Source organism: Amblyomma mixtum, chromosome 10 (assembly GCF_055824585.1).
Source record: "Amblyomma mixtum isolate Tamu chromosome 10, ASM5582458v1, whole genome shotgun sequence".
Classification (NCBI taxonomy): Eukaryota; Metazoa; Arthropoda; class Arachnida; order Ixodida; family Ixodidae; genus Amblyomma; species Amblyomma mixtum.
Window position 1 is genome coordinate 63738883 of NC_143021.1, and position 6000 is coordinate 63744882.

Genomic DNA, 6000 nt, shown 5'->3' on the forward strand with positions numbered 1-6000 from the left:
GGCTGTGGCATGCTTTTGGGCTGCTTCCAAGTGCAGCCGCAACAAATAGTAGTGGACTCAGTTTCAGTCGGTCCAGTTGCCGGAAAGACGCTAGTTGGGGTATACGCCGCGTGTTGCCTTGACAAGTGTTGAAAAGTGTCTCCCTAGGCTTAAATTCCTCGCCACGTCGGACCCTGTGGCGTGTAAAGAAAGGTGCGTCCGTGGCGGGACGGTGGCTCAGCCTCGTCGAAGAAGGGGACCAGCAGGTGCGGCTGGATAGTATTGATTAACTTGTTTTATTAAAAATAAATCCAGAACATTAGTTAAACTGAGCAAACTAGTACACATAGTCTAAGATTAAATAACAAAGCAATCAATCACAGCCAGGGGCACGCAACACCTTCCGAGCAGAGGCCCCAAGCAACAGTCGGAAGGCCTTTCCTATCTCTCGGTTTACTGTGATTTTCTTAAAGAAAACTTTCGAACCGCCACGGGAAGGGGCCGCACAGCACATCCTTACAAAAAGCAAAAGAAAAAAATCATAGGCTTTTAGCGTAGTTAAAGCGAGTAGACGTGCGAAAGCGTGTATGAAAGCATGGTTTTGCTTTGCTGGGCCGTCGACACGTCTGGCGACGATATTAGACTCAGGTTAAGCTCTGATCGAGGCTCAGCTGATGTGATCTCTTCGCGCCGCAGATGGAAGTTGAAGACGACGAAGATGTGCACTGCACAGCGCGAGCCTGTGTTGCAGTTTAACACGAAGCGCGATCGGCTGCGCTGGTAGCATAGGGATCTTGTACACTGGTCAGCGAAGCTGGTCCGTTCGTGCCGCCGCGGGCTAGGATCCCAGGCGCGGCAATATTTATTTTATTTGTTCACTCAAAGTCAAGGCCAAGCCTTCAGCGATGGTCCGGCTTGTGCAGCTTTGGTCGTTAAGTAGCACTTTCGCTCTAAAGGGGTCTGCTGGGGTGCGAGCCCTTCTTATGACTCCCTGCACAATGGCGAGCATGCTTAACTTTAAGGGAAAGCAAGAAAATGTTCTGCTTCTCGGCTCTTGGTTCGAAAAATTGGGGCGCGAAATCTGCGAAGCTCGCTATGCGACACCTCGCACCTACGAAAAAACTGCACCACTCGATTACAGAGTAGTCGATTGAAATTAAACACTATGAAAGGATGTCAATAGCTCTACACAAAGTTAAAAAATGCAAATTAGGGACACTGGTCAGGACTTCACAGCAATAGTAAATACAGCACAATATCTGGGCAACACTGAAATAATGTACGCAAATGTCATTCCTAGACCACAAATGGTAGTTTACAAACATCCCTGAAAAGTCTATATTAGGTGTATCTTACAGCTACTCACCTGTGGGGCAGAAACTTGGAGAATAACGAAAAGTGTTCACCTTAAGTTGAGTACCACGCAGCGAGTTATGCAAAAAAAAATGACAGTTGTAACGTTAAGAGGCAGGAAGAGGGCGGAGTGGGTGAGGGAACAAACGCGGGTTAATGTCATCCTAGTCGAAATCAAGAGGAAGAAATCGTCCCAGGCATGGAAAGTAATGCGAAGGCAAGATAACCGCTGGTCCTTATTAAGGGTAACGGAGTGGATTCCAAGAGAAGGCAAGCGTAGCAGGGGGCGGCAGAAAGTTAGGTGGGCGGATGAGGTTAAGGGGATAGGGAGGCCGCAGCTGGCACAGGACATGGTTATTTGGAGAGATATGGGAGAGGCCTTTGTCCTGCAGTGGGCGTAGTCAGGCTGGTGATGATGACGCAGATGTGAGCAATATTAGGTAAAACAGATTATCGGCGGGAAGAGGGGCAAAAATCGGCACAGGCGTGAAAATGCCGACAGTGCACTGAAAACCTTATATGGCACACTCAAAATGTTCACATGTCCATATTTACGCAAAACAGAATTATTGTGCGCGGGGGGAGAGCAGTCATAGTTAATTCAATCCACACTTTCGTTCTCACTGTATTACACCTCAGTCTCACTATCCCAGTCTCTCCTAACTACTCTGGGCTGGGTGTTTGTTCCCGCCGGCTACGCTGAAGTGACGACTCGTAGTGGGAGTATGCCCCAGTCGCACTTTCATCGGTGGTTTTGCGATCATTGCTTTTCACTGACGAAGGCCATTGCATGTTTTGGCGTCGGGGTTAAACAAACACTGTGTGCAAACCCACGAACACTGTAACCACCACGATCACTCGACGTCCTCATCGGAACCCAGATGAGTGTAGTAGTGCTTCAGGCGCTCTATGTTGACGGCATGTCTCTTGCGGCTGGTACGATCAAGGACCTTCCAGTTGTGCTGGGATACTTTCCGAAGCAGACGGAGCTGCCTAAGATATTGGTGGAGCAGTTTGGTGCTCTTGTCTTTCGATCGACAAGGCGTCCACGGGTAAACGAGGTCTTCCTGATCGAAAATACTCGTGGCCTGGAGTCGTATGCTTGTTTGTTCTTTTGATGTACTGCTTTTCGCGCTGAGCTACTACTTCGCGCGCCTGTAGAAGCCGGTGTACGACTTTGAGAGCATCCAATCCGCCGCCGTCAGCCGGCGTGGAGCCCCAGGGAAACCTGAATAGGAAGTGTTGGATCGTGTCCGTGGATAAGGAAAACTGTAGATAAGCCTGCTGTTTCTTGCTGCGACGAATTATAGTTGAATAGGACATAAGGCAGGAATTCGTCCCAGTTCCGGTGATGAGAGAAGACATACATGCTGAGCATGTCGGCGAGCTTGTGGTTGAAGCGTTTCGAACAGTCATTTGTTTGTAGGCGGTACGCTGTTCCTTTAGCGTGGTCAGTAGCCATGACCTTAAATTCCTCCTTAATATCGGAAGAGACAAAATGCTGTCCGCGGTCCGTAATGATGCAGCCAGGTATTCCGTGGCGTAGGATGATCTCTCGCACAAAGCCCTGCGCGGCTTCAGCAGCTGTGGCCGCTGGGCATGCTCCTGCTTCAACCCACTTCGTATGTAGCGGTTCCCAGATGTAGCGGTTCCCGCGCTGACTCTTCCCAACAGTCCACTCCCCTTGTTGAAATAGCCTTCCCACCGGTGGAATGGGCAAGAGAAGTCCGATCGACGTGCCAGGTGAGGCATTCTGCGCCTGGCATTTAGGGCAAGAGAGCATGTAGTTTGTCACCTGTGCGAAAATCTTAGGAAGAAGTAGGTCTACAATTTCTCACTTGTGCGAAAATCTCAGACCAGAAGTAGCGCTTACGTACTTTCTCCCATGTGTGCTTGACTCCGAGGTGGCCCGCCGTGACATCATCGGCGCAGCTTCTTCAGTCCGCAAGCCCTTTGACACGACCAGTGCGTCGTAATTTCCTGAATCTTTCCGCCGAAAACACCATGCCGTTGTTTTCAGTGTAGTGGCAACGGGGGAACCAGAGTTCTCGAAGTGTTGTATCAGCTCCGTCATCAAAGGGTCTTCCCTCTGCTTCCTGCCTATACATCCACATTACGAAGCATAAGCTGTGGTGCAAAGTTGTCTTTACTAAACATGCAAGGCCGGCTCATGTGGCAGGTGAGAAAATGTGTCGGCATTTGCCTTCTTCAAGCAGGGGTGGTGTTTCAGAGCAATGTTGAGCTCCTGTAGCAGCAAGAACCATCTCATGAGGCATCCATTCGGATTCTTGACATTCATCAACCATGCAGCCGCGCATTGACTTCCATGCATCCGCGCATTTACTTCCATGCAGCCGTGCAGGAGTACACGACAGCTAGGCATTCCTTTTCTGTTGTGCTGCAATTAGCCTCTGCCTCTGCCGTATCCTTTCTGTGCTCGCGCAGTGGCATGGTTGGGGCCACTACGCCTGCGCAGGAAGGGTCCCATACACCGGTATACGTCCTCGCTAATATGTTTCCGGTATACTAGATATGTCTAACAAAGAGATTTACCATAGCGGGCACATACCGGCGTGGATGTACACCAGATTAGCGGACGCCTGCAGCGCTCGCACAGTGACTGGGGCGGGAGCAGGTGTGACCCCCGCGCGTGCGCAAGAGGGGTCAGTAATCCTCTGTACGTGTACTCAGCACGTCTGCGCTGTGCTGAATCTCTGATATTTGCTGCAAATCCGGCGGAAGCAGCCGCATGTGCAACATTGTTGGAAAACTAATATATTATGAAAACACAGCTATAAGCGGACCTTGTGCCACAGCGGTGGCCCCTGAGGCTATGTGGGACACATCTGTCGCTAGATGCGCGACTACGAACGTGCCCCCAGAAAAGGGCCGTCACTTATTTCGGACAGGACGTAAAGTACTACCTGCAACTCTTTCAACTTGCTCAACTGGAAAGCCCTATGGCTCTGCCTATCCGGTTGCGCTGAATTGCATTGCATTCTTTGCTAGCCCTAGCGAAAGAGGACTCTTTTTCCCCCTCGTTGGGACTGCGCGGTGGGGAAAAAAGGCGGCATCGGCGAGGGGAGCGAAGCACTCTGCGTGTTGCTTTCTACCGCTCCTGGTCGAGATCACTTTGTTGGGAAGCCAGCTCAAAGGGGACCTCCCGAAAATTGGCTCCCATGAGGATATGGAACTGTGACCCTGGCGCTTGCTGCGGGCCAGGGTTCACAGGGCGACGGCCGGCTGCGGGGAAGACCCCACAGCTACCGGATACCAGCGCTCTGTTGGAACAGTGTGGGGCACTGTGGACTTGACCATTGAGAAAGGAGGCGGATCCTCTGGTTGGTCTGGTGCAACGTGTTAAGTCTCTCCTGTTTAGACATCGTTAAGGTCGTCTGCAACGTCCTCCCACCTGATCGTACCCCGACCGTGGTAACTGAGTACCAATAACGTAGGAAAACTGCGCATGCATGCTCTTTTCTCTGCCATTGCTGTGGAGAACCACTTTGGTCACCAAACATCGTGCTTTTTTAATATCATGCAGTGTTCATTGGGTGCACCGCTCGGGCGGTGTGTAGCTGGAGACTCCTGACCCGTATACTGTTAAATGTCAAAAGCGCAAATTCAAAATAAATTACTTCCACATAATTTTGTTTCACACCATTTTACAGCAGTCTCCATCGGATTTACTCCTCCATGCATGTACAGCTCTTAATTATAACTTTTATTCAAGAACAACCACTGAATATCTGCGGTGGTTTATAAACTCTTATTGGACGTTCTGTGCATGTGAACTGGTGACCGCAACTTGTGCACCACCTCGTTTTTTTAAAGCAAAGAAAAAGAGAATTGAGTGAAAGGGGCTAAACACAAAGGCGAACAACACAGGACAACGCTGGTGCTGTTGTACGCAAGCCTTTTTTATTCCCTTTCCTAATCTCATGCATCGTAGTAGAATTAACCAGTTGCTATAATTAATACCTGGCCGTAACCTTGTGAAAAGACCTAACATGGAATGCGCATGTCACAAATATCCTACCATCAGCTAACGAAAGCATTGGTTGCTTAAAACGCCATTCGAGCCACGAGTCGCCAAATGTAAAGCTCCTTGCATGCAATTCCCTGGTTCGAAGAGAACTAGGGTATGCATCTCCGATTTGGAGCCCTAAACAAATATATCTGACAGCTTCACTAAAATCACTACATAATCAAGTCATTCGATTTATTCAATCATGCCTTTCATACAATGCCAGCTTATCATCTTTAAACGCCAAGCCTGGTCTAATGAACCTTGCTTGTCGTCGTCGAATCACCAGTATGTGCATGTTTCATCATCATAACCATCATCAGCCTGATACGCCCACTGCAGGGCAAATGCCTCTCGCATGTCTCTCCAATTAAACCTGTCCTTTGCCAGCTACGGCCACCCTGTCCCCGCAAACTTCTTAATCTCATCCGCCCACCTAACTTTCTGCCGCCCCCTGCTACGCTTGCCTTCTCTTGGAATACACTCCGTTATCCTTAAGGACCAGCGGTTATATTGCCTTCACATTACATGCCCTGCCCAAGCCCATTTCTTCCTCTTGATTTCGACTAAGATGTCATTAACCCGCGTTTGTTCCCTCAACCATTCTGCCCGCTTCCGATCTCTTAACGTTACACCTATGA